Below are 16,175 nucleotides of genomic sequence, written 5' to 3'. Positions count from 1 at the left end.
AAAGTGATGCATAACCATGCCAGGCAGGAAAAAATACATCCATACTAAGAAAGTTACGTTCAATCGGCTCCAGGGTGATTCAAATGTCCCCTCCTTTTTTATGAATGGATGAATAAATGTATCTGGTGAATCATTTTCAAACAAACCAAGAGCAGTAATTAGATGGAATGATTATCTATAGTGAGATATAAGTGGCAGATTGATTTTGGTAAAACATAACAAAACATAATTTTTTAAGTTTAGTTATTTAACTAAGACACATTAATAGAAACATTGGCAGGACGCCTAATTGTAGATATGTCGGGTTTAGCAGAGCAGCTAAATTTGATATATATGTATTTCATATATATATATGTAGTCCTATGGTAGGTCCTAAAGACATGACATATTATGCCGAAATGGAACAATATGTTATTAGAATAGTTTTTTGGTTACTTAATGGTGAGATGTCACAAAGTTTACAGGCGATCATCTGGAGATCTTTGGTTGCCAGGTCATTTCACAAAGAGTTTCACCCGTTTGTGTACAATTTAGTTAAGTGGAAACCAGAGCTACTGAATTTATCAAATTACAAGCATCACTGCAATACCAAAGAGTGCAATATAAAATCACATAGCACAGTCTGGATGTCGTGAACAAAGTTCTGTACACTAATTATGGATTGCTAGACATCAAGTGGACTTTCGCTCCACTTGATGCCTCCATGATGTATATTTTTAGTGGCCAAGACTAAATCTGGTAGAGTGGTCTGGACATGGTCATGAAGGAAAAGAAAGAAAATAGTTAGCAAAGTGTTGGTTAATCATAACTAATACGGTCATTGCAATGCTCAGCATAAGTATCAGTTACCAATTGCAAATTTCCTGATATCTTGCAGCCTTGGTGTAAATGAGATCTCTCATGTACTTTGGTGTGTCATGTTGATTTACTCTGATCCATGTGTATTTTAATATACGTCGAGATTAATCTGATGTTACCTTTGTTATTGTACCAAAGAGATGTAGACGCTATTTCAATCATTTTGGCCATGTCACATTCAAGCAGGTGTCTCAAAAGGAGACATCGACGCCTATGTGGAAGTGTCCGACAACAAAAGACGACGTAATGGCGATGAGAATGAAGCTTACAGTGTTAACAGGGGCATCTCTGTCTTATTTACCAATATTAAGGCAAGAACGAAAGGAAAAGTGTTCAGATGAGTTGTAAATCGTGTCGGTGAAGTTATTTGAAGGAATCCATGTTAAAGCCCAAGTTTAAATACCTGACTTATACCCAACTTATATACTATATTAGTAACTTTAAAAAGTTACTGGAGAGTGAAGTAGACGTTTTCATGCTGCCATCGAGTCATCCATGGCACACAGTTACAGTGAAATTCTATATTAGGAGTGGAAGTTTTGCATTAGACTTCCTATTAAAGGCTTTGTGCCAAAATGGGAGTCCTGTTAACTGATTGTAGCTGACAAAGATTCAGGTTATGCAACCAGAAGTTGCAACATACATGTATCCAAAACACAGCAGATCTAGTGTCAAGCATTACCCTCTAATTTAACCATCTTAACTAATTTAACTGACTATTAATCTTTCTGAACAAAATTTGAGTTACCATCGCACAGCCGAACGTGCGGTAGCTCTCCATTGAACACTGTTGTGTTCAGTTTCTCACGTGGTTGCGCTATATCCATCTTTTAAATTTTTTCTAGACTCCTTTTAGGTTTTGGGAAAGGAATAAACATCAGGATAACGCCTGAATTGTACTTTCCCCACTGATGTTTAACCATTTGTACTTTAAAAAACCTGACCACAATGCATTCACAGTGTAAAATCCCCCGCCTTGAACCCCCTGCAGCTAAGGGGTGTTTCACTTTATTACATGGCAATCAGTGATTGGTCAGTTACTGACGAGCCTTAAAGATCGACTGACAGGCGGTTGCTGCGTATTGTAGATTTATTTTGTTAATCTGTGAGGGGTAGTTGGTAGGGCCTATGCTGTTATAGGCAAGGCTAAGAGTCAACAGGTAAACTGATGTGCAGGTTTAACCAATATTAAACAGCTGAGTGAAATAGTTCAAACATAAAAGCTTAAAAATAAGGTGTTCTGTGAATGATGCAAAATGCTTGCCTCTGGGTTGAAGTTTAGTTTACCAGAGTTGATTTATTTGAACATTGTTAGATTTCTCCCTGAAACTACCTTGATAACTTTTTCATTTGTAAGGATTGAACAAAGTGGATAGCACGTTTAAACCCATCTGTTCACTGCGTGCAGACGTACAGCTGCAGAAAACAAAAGAACTGGTAGGCTGGGGTGAGGGGCGACGTGCACTCCTGCACATCCTCATAAACGGAGTCCGCCGTCACTGAAAGGACAGGTTGTCTGAAGACATAACACCTGGTTGGGGAGAGGCCCTAACCTGCTGAGCTCCCGCTATTCTTTATCTTTGTGTTTAAACACCAAAGCAAACTTACTTACAGGACAGTTCCAGAAAACAATGAAAACACTGAAACTTATGCAGAATGACTTGTTACAGCCAGTGAGTGAAAGAAAGAGGGAGAGACAGGGGCGTGCAGACTTCCAGTGTGTGTTAGACAACAAGGTCAGCCCATCCCCGGAGAGGTGTTGGCTTTCTAACAGAGTATAGCTACTTGAAACCAAGGTCACTGCTCTGTGGCTGTGAGAGGGACAGGGGAGAAAGGCCTGGCTGGGACAGCTCTGCCACATGTGTTTGTCAAGCTCACTGACTACATAACCAAGTACTCAAGGAGTTTTAATGTGCTTGTGGGTACATGTCTTAACACGGATAAGAGTTTGAGTCCCGGTGAGAAAATAAAGACACCAAACAGCTCCTAAATACCTTTTTCTATGTGTGTCAGTTTTAGTTTGATTAGGGCCAGACCAGCGCTATGTTCACATAGCATTATATCACCTCATGAAGCTTACGTTGACAGGCTTTTCATTAACTCAGAAACTCACTGAGAGGTGAAAGCGTGAATAGGATCTTCTTGTAAACATACAAACATCCGTTTGTCCACTACATCCACAGGGGGCGGAATAAGAGTTATTGGGTGTACAAACAAAACCCAACTGCACAGGGGAGGGAGGGCTACTTCAATGTTATCTTATCCTCCACCACCTTGGACAAGGGCCTAGCAGCTCTAAAATTAGCCATCACATCTAAACACAGTCTTTGGTGTAGCAGCTACTCTTTGATGGGAACTTGGCTCACGGCTGATGCAATGAAAGAACACCCAATCCCATTTCCAAATGCAGAGATGTAGCCAAGACTGTATACGAATGCAAGCCAGAGACGCAGAGTCCTTGACAATCTTGTTTTTTTTTACACGTTAGAGGGGAGTGGATGATTAGCTGATTTGCATATTTACTGTGAGCCGGCCTACTGAACAGTTTTACTCTGATCAAGCCAAGTCTATAACTCATGTTCATTTTCCATTTCAAGATAAAAAAAGGTAACAAATGAATCTACAGTACATTGACAAGGCTAAAAACAAATGAGGCTCAAGCAGCATGATATTGAGATGTGTTGTTTTAGATTAACTTTGCAGGAAGCAAACTAAATTATCCGGTCAGATCCATTTCTCAAACAAGCTTGTAGCTGATTATGGGAGTGAGTAGGTAACTGAAGGAAAGGGGATTCAAAAACCACCACTGGTCAAACATCACGTAAACATGCTATCTGTACTGTAGATGTTAGACTGTGTACCAATCTACTATTCCCCATCTGATAGGTAAGAAATCGAGTGATCCTTAAAAGGATATTAAGCATTTTAGAACAAATACATTTAACAAGGTGAAACAAAACCTCATGCACTCGCAAGACAGGATTCTAACTGAAGACAAAGGCTCACAAACAAGAACATTTACCGTATTTTTTGGACTTTATTTCATTGATTGGCCGATCCTGCGACTATATATATTTAGGTGTGACTTATTTATCAAATTTAAATGGTAATTCATCCTGACCAGCATGAACCAAGGAGTAAACGTTACCGCCTATAGCCACAGAGCTTGCTAGGCTTGTGAAAACTATCCTGCACCTGTACCGTATCATGATGGAGTGAAAAAAGTTGGAGAACAATAAGGAAAACATCTGCAAATTTATTATCACAGGTTGCAGTGTATATATCACAAAGAACCACCCGGAGTGCAATAAGTGGTAGCTATTTATTAAAGCGCCCTGCATTCAGGCTCTTAGTGCCTCTAATAAAAAAGTTTGAGAAGGTAAAGAGGTGGTCAGAAACTAGAGCTAAATTGTTTCATTGCCAAAATATCACAAGTCAGACAGAGACCACCTTTTCATTAAAACCCTGGTTGAGATGGAAAGGATGAATGTTTTTTTAGTAGCTGGAGATGGACTGCTCATTATCTGGGATTTATGTTTGCTATGATCCTAAAGCGAGAGGACATTAACGCTTCAACCTTTTCTGTATTCATCTCAAGCCATTATCGCAACATTTCCCAACATTATCGCATATTTGCAACTCTAATATCATGCCGGCCAACTTTTTAAAGTACTGTATTTGTTCATTGTGAATATGGTGGCATTGAAGCGCAACATAAAGATTGTGACCAACTTGTACGTACAACATGCAATCTTGGAACAAAAGGACCAAACTCTCTAACTACATTACAAGAAAGTGACAACAACAACACTTTCATCCCAAGCACTTTACAGAATATCCAACATAAGTATGAAAAATAATGAAATTCTAAGATTCAAGCTTCGACTGGACCCCTACCACAATGACTGTGCCAAACCAGCAGGTAGAAACGACCACCTCTCTGAGAACGAGGACAATAAAAAAACAATGAGGAGAAACAACAACCAGCATGGCATTTCTTTCACCGTCTTACAGGCCGTCAACCTTGAGAAATTCAACACAGAATGAACTTGTACCCTCTGTGCAATCACTGGACATACTGAAATCCGAACCCTTGGCAGCCAGTAAAGCCAAGTACTGCATCTTCTTGCTCCCCATTTCACTGAAATTGTATGACCAACAGAAGAGCGAAAATTCCCCTGCCTAAGATGTAAGCTCCCCGCCATTCAACTGGCTATTAGCGTATTCCTCCACACTCCAAGCCACAGAGGCTCGCCTGTTCCCTGCAAACAGACTTTTTCTATAAAACATCAGTATGCAGTCTGCCTCCAAGGGAAGGGGGAGGAGCAGCGCGAGGGAAGGAAAAAAAGGGAAGGTTGGGAAAACAAAGCTCCTTTGGTCGTCGCTCCAGCCAGGCCAGGCCTGAGCTGCAGCGGCGGGGGCGAGTTATGTAATGTGACTGGCAGGCCCCGCTTCCCAGTTCAGATCTGCTGCTCACAATAATCCCTCCTGAGGAACAAGCCCCGCTTTGGAAGGAGAGAAGGAGATAGAAGTGGAGCTGCGAGGGGAAAAGCAGCGGAGGGGTGAGATTACAAGAATTTTAGCCTTTCATCTGCACCAAATCTAGCTCACTGACATCTACCCTCTGAGCTCCTCTGCTGAAAGATTACAGCTGAAATAAAAGCGACGCCACTAATGACCGGCTACGGCATAGAGTTACCAGTTCTGTGCAATCAGCCCACGTGCAAAAAACATTTAAGAAATGTACTTTTACACTACTTAGAACTGGTAAAATAGACAATCTCGCATCATTTGTTTCTAAAGCGTTACACTGTGCGTGTAACGTAAGCGCCGTGGCTTACGCGTGTTTTTGAAAAGGGGAAATTTACCCCGGGGCGCTGTGAAGTACAATCCACAGCTACGCGTTTCTGCGCAGAGAAGAACGTCCGTCACATGGAAAGAGCAACATGCGTCCATCAATCCGCAGTGTGCGTCAACAACAAGGTGACATCTACCACCTCGTGGCTGAACTGAGACCGGACTATTATTTTGGGATACTTTTGGACGGGAACTTTGACACAGGATGTCGTTTTCCACTTTATTCCTTGCCAAACAGGAGCGTATATGCATCTGAAATTATAACTTCAACCTAATTTAGGCGTTGCCAAGTGTAAGTACTCCGTATTACGCGCATGTTATGCATGTGGTGTAAATATCTTGAATTATCAAAATGGAAAGCTAACCTACGCGTAGGACGCGTGTGCTGATTTGCTGTAATGCGGATGGTGTATTTTCTCCTTAACACTATTATGCTGACACATGCATTAAAACTGCCATTTGTACAATTTCATCCGCCAAATGCAATTGCATTACCAGCGCCTTGCAGCACCCCATAAATCCTTTCACAAAAATGATTCCTACAGTCAAATTAACAAATCAACTTAGACCAGAGTGTGAAGGTAAGGTCCAGAGAGCATCATCAACGTTGGCCTCACTGCTTTCTGATGACGGAGACTAAATGTTTGTCAGAATGTTTTTGTCAAGCTGTGGTTTCACAACCGCGCGTTAGTGACAGGCCTCCGTTTAACCTGCCTTTGATCACGGCGACATGAACCAATAAGCCAACGTCAGATTCTTTAACTTTGTGCGCCAACACACGTCAACCCAGCTCCACGGCAACCCTGAGCCGCACGCGCCAACACACACTGCACACATACTTGCAAACTCGGCTCTGAGACTCCCTGCCTTGCCAGCTGAGCGGCGTTAAAGCAGATGATCACTTCAAGCATCCCGTTCCAGCACCTAAAATCCCACGAGACCCAGGGGCGCCTCACACCTCGCAAGACATTGTGTGAACATAATCAGTCAAATATAAGACCTCTTTAGATGATGCATAAGGAGTTTTTCCATCCCTTTTTATATAATATGCCCTTTCAGATTTTTTTTACTATGAAAACGATGAATCCAAATGATAATCAGGATATGTGTTGCCATGGCAACAGTCCAAGCAGTCGATTCTGCATGAATACGTTACTGCATGCTGGGGAATTCAGGTTGGAAAGGGCTTGTTGCCATAAAATCCAGGTATAAGCAGCACGAGGAGAGCATTGGCCGCATCTGGGTTAGACAAAACAAAGACAAAGAAGCAAGTGATCGGCAGTAACCTCGGCCGGTTCTGTAAACCATGAGACCAGGTTGAGGATTTAAAGCAGTTAAAAATAAAGCTCTGATTCTGATTTACTGAGCTGCTTGCCTGGAAAGCATGTGACTGGCATCACATGAGGTATGGGAGGAGGAGGAGAGTGGAAGAGGGTTTGGTGTAAGTGTGACTCTGTTTGTGTGCGTGTGTGTTTACCAGCCACTGAATGTACATTCACACACAGCACATCTCCAACTTTGGGCACTATAATAAGCTTTGTGATTAGTTTCCTTGGTTTCCACTGACAGAGAGAAGATATAGACGGCTCTGAGAGGTAAACAGAAACAGCTCTTGCTGCTGCTGCTGCTGCACAGCAGCATAAAGGAAGGCATACGAGAAGCGGATGGAGGGAGACTTAATAGATTGAGGGGGGATGAGAAGGAAGAATAATACATACAAAGGTGAGAAAGAGGGGAAAAGCCAAAGCATAGAAAAGACTAGACTCCAAAATACACATAAAAAATGTATGTTATATTGTTTTTAATTTAGCATTTGTAATTAGAAAATTCCTCTTAATGGAATTTGGCTCCTTCTTACAACAATCCCCCGGTGTCAAAATTGGCTTTTGTAGCCTATTGTATCTAAGCACCTCCTTAAATATGCATCTTGAGCCTGAAAACTGTGAAGAGAAAACAATCCACGTTGCCTATGTTGCTTCCTATTTTGTGTGATTTGTTAACTAATAGCTGAACCACTATTAGTGGAGTTGAGTTTATAACTCAACTTCGCTAACGCTGTCTTAATGTTCTTTGACACAGAGATACATGACACACAAGGTTTTGCTCCCGTAACAATAAATGTATACAGGATTTCAGCGACAGTCCCATAACCAACGGGAAGCCACATTTGTGCATGTGCAACGTATGAATGCGAGCGAGACAGACCAGGGGATTTGTGGGACTTTGGTTGGACACACGCTAGTTCTGCCCTACAGAGGCTGTGACCTACTTTTTATAGTCTATAAAACAGACAAGCACACACACAGCCTCTGACAAAGGGACAGGAAAGCAATGGTTAGGCACGCACTAAGCCTCATTCCTAATACATGCATTCCACTGGGTAGAGCTCAATACTACTGTGCTTTCAGCCTGCCTGCTGGTACAGGCATCTCCTGCAATTACAAACTCATGCATGTCTGACAATACAGGGTAAAGGCAGACGCCCCTTCGTGAAACCAAACTGGCTCAGAATGCCTTTCTCTGTAGTTGTAACAGTGGGAAAAATACATACTATGAGAGAATATTAACATAATTTAAATCATAGTTACATTTATTTGGGCACAAAACCCAGTAAAACACAAGGTTTCTGGTGGCACATAATTAATAAGGAATGCCCCTACACGTGCTGCATGATGCAGCACAGCCCATGTTCTGAAGGAAAGAAAAACAAAATAACCAAAAAGACCAAGCTCGAAGAATAGATGCTAGCTAAAAATGCCTCAAGAGAAAAAGCCGTAGAAAAGGAGCACGGATCAGCCTGATGAGAAATTCACTGAAAGATATTTTTGAACCTACCGATTCCATGGCTGTGGGAGAATGTCAGTGGGCTAAAATCCAACTAGAAAATAACACCTGCTGCTGTAGCGTCCACAGAATCCTGGAAAACAAGAGAGAGAGAAAAAAAAAACAGCATTATTTCCAGAAACAACGCAAACACTCTCACATTCCTTGCCATGGATGTGCCTGTGTGTGGATGCAAAGGGTCATGTTTCTCACTGAAAACGGCCCAAATAAAACAATTTAAATATAATCAACATGTAGCAGTGACACCTAAAACTACATAGTTATGCATAATCACAAACTACAATTGGGCCTTTTCTAAGGGTACAATCACAGCAGAAAGGTCCTTTGGTCCACTTGTTTGGTCTGGACCTAAAGCAGACTTCTTTCTTTTTTTAGTTTGTTGTGGTTTGTTTTCATATTGTCCTTTTTCCAAGTAAACTATAACTTGTAAGCAAGCCAGGCGTGAGACAATCGTCTTTCTCATTAGACATAAATTACTAGCATGGGAGGTGGCACAGACCCGGTAAAGGGAAAACTATGATGGAAATCCTGCGTGCAGCACCTCTGTTCTGCAGGTCTACTCTGCTAGTACAGCTCATTAAACGCAGGTTTTGAGACATTTTGTTTGACATTTTGTTCTAATTTTGGATCGGTGTCGGACAATGGGCTCTGCAAGGAGAAGGGGTCCCACAGCATGCTAGGAACAGGTATGATTTGAGTACTACGTTCTCAGTACGTTTTCTCAGTATCACATTTCACCAATTTTAGCTTCCCTTCATTGGCTTCCAGTTAAATCAAGAATATAATTTAAAATTCTCTTTCTCGCTTATAAAGTCCTTAATAATCAAGTTCCATCATGTGTCAGAGCTCTGATTACCCCGTATGTTCCTAACAGAGCACTTCGCTCTCAGACTGCAGGTCTGCTGGTGGTTCCTAGAGTCTCTAAAAGTAGAATGGGAGGCAGATCCTTTAGCTATCAGGCTCCTCTCCTGTGGAACCAACTCCCAGTTTTGGTCCGTGAGGCAGACACCCTATCTACTTTTAGGACTAGACTTAAAGCTTTCCTTTTTGACAAAGCGTATAGTTAGAATGGCTTAGGATATCCTGAGCTATCTCTATAGTTATGCTGCTATAGGCTTAGATTGCTGGAGGACATCAGGGTCTATTTTTCTCACTCTGCTGCGTTCTCCTACTGTTCTCCAATATGCATTGTTAGATATTATTTTAACTTTTTGTTCTGTCATTTTTCTCTTCATAGTAGGTACACCTGGTCTGACGCTCTGTTAGCTGTGACGTCATCCAGGGGAGACAGATCATCCACTATTACCATATAACATAGAAAGCTTTCCTGGATCAATGTGTGCTTTTGTGTCTTTGCTCTGTCTTCTCTAACTCCCAGTCGGTCGAGGCAGATGACCGTTCACACTGAGCCTGGTTCTGCTGGAGGTTTTTTTTTCTCTGATAAAGGGGAGTTTTCCTCTCCACTGTCACTGCATGCATGCTTAGTATGAGGGATTGCTGCAAAGCCATGGACAATGCAGACGACTGTGGCTCTACGCTCTTTCCTGTGGAGTGAATGGCGCTTGTCAAAACTTGATGCAATCTGCTGGGTTTCCATACATAGGAAACTTTTTTACCAATCTGCCTGGATGATATTATAGAGTTTGACTTTGTAAAGTGCCTTGAAATGACATGTGTTGTGATTTGGCTCTATATAAATAAAATTTAGTTATAAGCATTTTAGCTTTTTTAAGTCTCTACACTCCTGAGATCTGTACTTGTTAAAAAGACATACAAGACCAACACCAAACAGTGTTGCACTTTGCCCCTAAATATATAATATAACGCAGTTTGTTAAATACCTAAAATGTGATATGAATGGAAACAACATGGATTCATTTATTTTTATTACACCAAGAACTAAACATGGAGTCGGCAAACATGGCATCATCAGATGATTCTTACTTCAGGAAAACACAACTCTCACATTTGATAATCCAAACAGCTACAATATTAAACAGGTAAAATATACATAGCAGTGGGATAAAGATTAGATTGGGGAAGACGTTTAACTAGATAAACAGGAGGCCAGCTCCTCCTTGTTTTACCTCTTTATCCTCGTCGCAGTAGCAAAGAGTAAAACAGGATTTTCTGACTTCAGTAAAGCAGGTGGTACATGCGATGTAATCCTATCATTTGAGGGAACCAGATAAGGGCCCAAGGCTACACAGCAAGGTTCGATTGCAGAATGATAAGCAACATCTACGAGCTGGAGAGATGCAACTGTACAGGTTTTATTTAATCTGTTAATTTTACACACTCGCTGCAAATGTTGCATTTTATAGCTTAGTTTATGTTTTTGTTTTTTTATTATTATTTCTTTTATTCTAGGAACCTGTACAGCACCATGGATACTGTGGGTGTGTAAAGTGCTCTATAAGTAAAGCTTGATTGTTAAACACCAGACAATGTATAAAATCTAACAATCTCAAACAGAGAAGTTGTCTAAGAAACCCCCAAAAGAAAGCAATTATTTGTCTCAAAATGATCAGTAACTCTGAGTGCACCGTTACGCCCGTCTTGGAGATGTTTAGAAACCACGCAGTGTTTTCACCCTGATGAAAAATTATCTTTATTATTGTGTCTGCCTTAAGATCCTGTTTATGAGCTTGTGAATCAGCAAAATGTTGTTGTAAGAAGTCAACAATTAATAGTAAGTCTAAGCCTCACCAAAAAATGGATGCAAGAGAGGAAATGCATTTTCACAGACCTAAAAGCTGAGCGCTTTACCATATGACAGTTACCAAAAAAAAAAAAAAAAAGACACCAATACATGAAACAGGTGGGTCATTTAAGCTAAACCTAAATGCTGCTCCTGTAAAGCTCATAGCTTTGGTCACAACAGTGCCTCTGAATGCAAAACGTAAATTCAACAAAATGTTCAATTTAGGACCAACTTATCTCCCATCTGTAGCCGCACTGCAGAGGGGGCATGTGGAAAGGGATTTTTAATGCCAGCTTACAGCTTTCTTTTGCAACACAACACATACCGGAAATGTACTTTTGTTTTTTGCCAAAAAACAATCAAAATGTGAGGTCTGTGTCATAGAACACAAAAACAAGATGTCTTAATATTGTTATAAAGTTATTATTTTAAACACTGAAGAAACACACTGCTGACAAATGAACAGATAAATATGTGGCGAGTTGGGAAAAGAAACAAAATGGGAGTATTTGGCTGAATAAAGAAATAAGAAATAGTTGGGCTGCTTGTTGGAGGCTAGGTGTGTTTTCAAAAATTGGACTGGAGAAAATTTGTCCTAGGAACCTAATTTCCAGGAACCCTCTCAGTGACCCAGATATTTTCTGTGTGCATTACCGCTGTGAGGAACAATGTAGAGCCGTTTATGTAAATGACGTTCACTGACACCGAGGAGAGACCGCTCCTCCTCCAGGAGATTTGCTGCTTTAGGAGCGTGTTAAAACTGACCCACCCACCAAATATTGAAAGGAGTATCTACTCACAAAATCAAAAACGTGATGCATTGAGCAGGGAAATCATAGCTAATAATGCTGACTTGGCTTTTTATCGCCCGACTCAAAATTGAACTGAACTGGGAAAGCTGACAGAGCTGGTGACTGTTGGCTGGTGAGCCTAAATTCAAGGCGATCTAAAAAAAAAAAAAAAAAAAAAAACTGGGAAAGATACAACTTAACTTGTTGGAATAGTTTTTGATAATAAACTCCCACATTTGCTCGGAAGTGTTATATTAGGAATGAAAGTTTTTGTTGCATCTCTGCTGGAGTCTTGCCAGGTTCTTCTTGGTAAAAGAGATGTTTGGTCTCAGTTAGGCCTTTCCTGGTTAAAGGTTATCATCATAATAATAGCACCTGCACAACTTATATGAAGTCTCTTCAAAGTTCATGGAAAGGTGTAACCACAAAAAGGAAAACATTACAGGGATTTCCCAGAGTTTCTGTTTTCCCGCCCTTCAAGCAAAAGGACAACAGGGGACAGTACCTGCTGGTCTGGATGATACATTAAGGATAATATGTTTCTAGAGCCATGCCTCCTCTGACACTGAATTAAAAGAGCTAAAATAACAATCTGGGAATACTAAAAACTTCCTCTGACTTGGGAGCTATGTGCTGCACAGGAGACACCCACTAGAGCTGCACAGAATAATGAACTGCAGTCGTCACCACGGTATCAGTGTGTTTAATATCAGATCTGTTAAAGACAGGCTGGATGTAATATTTGGAGGGTTACAGATTTTCTTGGGCCCCAGCATGCTAATAATACAGTAGGTAGCCACCAGGATGGCCTTTACACGTCTGGTATATATCTGAACGACCAGGATCCGAATGCTCAGGGAGTTTGGAGAGGAAACAGTGATAGAAAAGAAAGTAGTGAAGAAAATATGGGTTTATTCTAATAGATATATTATCACAGCAATTTTTAACAATAATCTCCTAATGTCATGCTTTCCTCATATTGCACAGGGTACATCCAGAGCGCCTTGCCTCCCTGACACCAATCTGCTCACCCTATCGTACAAACTGCTCTCCCGTATTTGACTGCACAAGTTCACCAACTTTTACACCAATTACAATTATTACTATTGAAGATACAGAAAATAAAAATCTCAAAACTTATCTTAAGGAGTCAAAGTTGAAGACGTATTCATAAAAAGTTAAAATAATTATTTCAGAATGATAACAGCTTTTATGATTTTAGATGAATATGTCAGTAGTTCTCAGTCTACTAGTTTAATTAAATGATGCTGCTACAATAAACCTGACATTAAAATACTATCATTGTTAATAGTATTATTGACTCACTTTTAATGATCGATGTATAATGTAAAAATCCCAACATTATCAAAAGAAATCCTGAACTGGGTGAAATATTGTGGCCCTCCCCCTAATGCCTCCTCGGCTATACAATGAGAACAAGGCTTTAATCAGGATTTAGACAGAAGGACATGTGAGGATATTTAACAGAGGCCCAGTGTTTGGCCGACATTCCAGTAATTATGGGTAACACCCCTCCACCCTCGTCTGAACCCACATTTGTTTCATCTATCCTGTTTTAAAGGCAGCACAGAGGGATTTAGGACCACTAGCAAGCAGGTAGCGTCTAGTTGTCGGCTTTAGCGCAGGAAGGGTGGCAGGTGGGACTGCAATGGGATTAAGGCCAGACCTCCTTGGGATGGCTTTGAGCAGTAATGAGGATGACTGTAAGATGTATTTGTGTTTGTACTGCAGTGAATCCTGAGGGGTTTTCCCCGGTGGGAAGGACAGGACTAATGGATTGAAATAATCCAGTTATACACAACAAGACTACCTTTCAAACGGCGTTTGGGATTCAGAATACATGCAACTCCTCGTGACCGCAAAGCAAACAACAACACCATGTTAAGCATAGCTGGGCTGAGGAGAAAACTGGATGCTAATTGAACCGATTAAAAAAAGAAAAACGTCAATGGCCAAGTTAAGGTGTGGGATTTCCAAACAAGGTGCATACATCTGAAGAGAAATTGTAGTATCATAACAAAATAGAGATACAGCGGATTAAAATGAAAAGTATTCACGGTTGTGCAAAAATGGCAGGTTTCATTGGCAAAAATATCAATATCCATCATTTAATTCCCCCTTTTCCCCAAACTAATGCAACATATATCCACCAATATTAAACTGAAAACCAAACGAGTCAGACAGGAAGAAGACGTTACACATAAAAAGGTTTAAATTTGTAAGCAAAGGATTAACGCTGCCTTTGCACATTCATAAACTAATACTAGTTCAGAACGCGTCTGAAGACTCAGGGTTTGAAAAACAAACGCCGCACAACTGGCCCAATTACAAATCTTTCTCCAAAAACGAACATAGGATGACCTTTGGCAGGTGTGCAAGCTAGCCAAGTGCACGCCTCTGAGCAAAACAGCAGCAGATAGAAGGGCTACTCACTTCTTGTAATGTTAAAAAAAATAATAAAATGCAGCGATCCGCTACCCAGTACCACCAAATAAAGCCGTCTCATGATTCCATACAGTAATAATGCCATGCTGCTTTGACCTGACATAAAAGGAGGCTAAGCAGAATCAAGTGTCTGTGAACGGACTACTTCTTAATTGCAATCCCAGAGACGGTGACATGATTCCTTCTGGCTGACTAGTTCGTTAATATGGGACGCCTGTTATGTTGAAGCTGCCCAAGCCTGCGAGGTTTAGAGGCATCCTTGCTGCAACACACCACAACACAATGGCTGAATTCCCTCGTGTCCTTCATCTCTCCAGAGAGCCGGTATGGAGCCCTTCCTTTGATTCAGGTGTGTTAGAGAAAGGATGCATGTAAACGTTGGAGGACAGTAGCTCTTAAGCCGGGCGTACACTGTACGAGTTTTTCAGTCGTGGTACTTATATACATCTCAAACTGTGCGACGGAACCGCGGGGTTTAAAAAGTTCACCGCTCACGATCTGTGCGGCGCGACGCTCGGACGAGACCGGACTGCTCACACTGTACGTCGTGTCCCCTCTGGGACCGCTCGCTGTGGGGACAGAGGCAGGCGAGCGACGGTAGGTGACAGGGACCCAGAGCAGGGGTTCGAGCCCAGCTCTGGCGAAGCCCGCAGGAGGCACCGGGCGTCAGGGGAACGGAGGGGAGAGAGGAGGGACGAGACGCACCGGCGGCCGCGCGGCACGGCAGGTCGCCCGGCCCGCCCCCCCAACAAGCGGAGGAGTGCCGAAACAGGCGGCCAGCGCGTTGCGGACCGCGGAGGAGTGCCGAAACAGGCGGCCAGCGCGTTGCGGACCGCGGAGGAGTGCCGAAACAGGCGGCCAGCGCGTTGCGCGGACCGGACGGCTCGCCCTCCCCAACACCGGCCGGAGGTTGCTTCAGGGACGCCCGCTTCCCTCCCTCCGCTGGCGGGGACGGAGAGGAGGGGAGGGCGCCCCCTCGTAGCTCTGCTTGCGCTCACAAAAACCTCACGACAGCCGACTGAATTTCAAACATGTTTGATTTTCACCGATCGTCCGATTCCTGATCTGGAGGTAGTCGTGAGAAGCCAGTCCCCCCTCCTCCCCCCCTCTACGATCAAGCTGAAATTCGGCCGATTCAAAAAATGCTCGCACGACTGAAGAATCGGCCCGAAAAGGGGAAAAACTCGTACAGTGTACGCCCGGCTTTAGCGGGTGGACATGGACACCCTTGTTTTAGCTCCAGAGCACTAAGCTCCAGGATGGTGAAACAAGTAATGGTGTTTTCCTTTATAATTAGTACCTTCGGAAGTCATAGTGATAAATGTTTGTAATACCTGACAAACACACAATAAAAAGATCACTATCAGTGATCTTTATTTGAAACACATGTTTTTTCTCCACAGAAACCTTGTTCGTTGTTGTTTCATCATTATTGTGTATGTTATTTTAGCCATTTAAGTTATTTTAAACAGGGAAACAGTCTCCAAATATACATTTTGAGACAAGCTGCTTAAACAAATTACATTTGTAATCAGAGGTTCCACTGTACTTTATTGAACCACCATTTCATTAATTTTACCGATTACGTCTTCTTTGTTACAAATCTGTCATTAAAAGAAAAAATAGATGAGATGGTTAAGTAGATTTCAGGCGGA

At 41.9% G+C, this 16,175-nt stretch overlaps 1 protein-coding gene across 2 annotated transcripts in view; it reads right to left on the bottom strand.

Annotated features, from left to right (window-relative positions):
* The window catches only part of ankrd11 (ankyrin repeat domain 11), a 110,080-nt gene that overhangs the window by 61,498 nt on the left and 32,407 nt on the right, over positions 1-16,175 (bottom strand). For both annotated transcript variants that reach the window (XM_012850776.3, XM_012850777.3), the window contains exon 2: positions 8,551-8,632. The gene's annotated coding sequence lies outside the window, so the exon portion shown is untranslated. The remainder of the gene's footprint in view (positions 1-8,550; positions 8,633-16,175) is intronic.

The sequence above is a fragment of the Fundulus heteroclitus genome, chromosome 4 (assembly GCF_011125445.2).
Source record: "Fundulus heteroclitus isolate FHET01 chromosome 4, MU-UCD_Fhet_4.1, whole genome shotgun sequence".
In the NCBI taxonomy this organism is placed as follows: domain Eukaryota; kingdom Metazoa; phylum Chordata; class Actinopteri; order Cyprinodontiformes; family Fundulidae; genus Fundulus; species Fundulus heteroclitus.
Note: the sequence above shows the minus strand (reverse complement) of the source record. Positions and strands in the feature narration are given on the sequence as shown.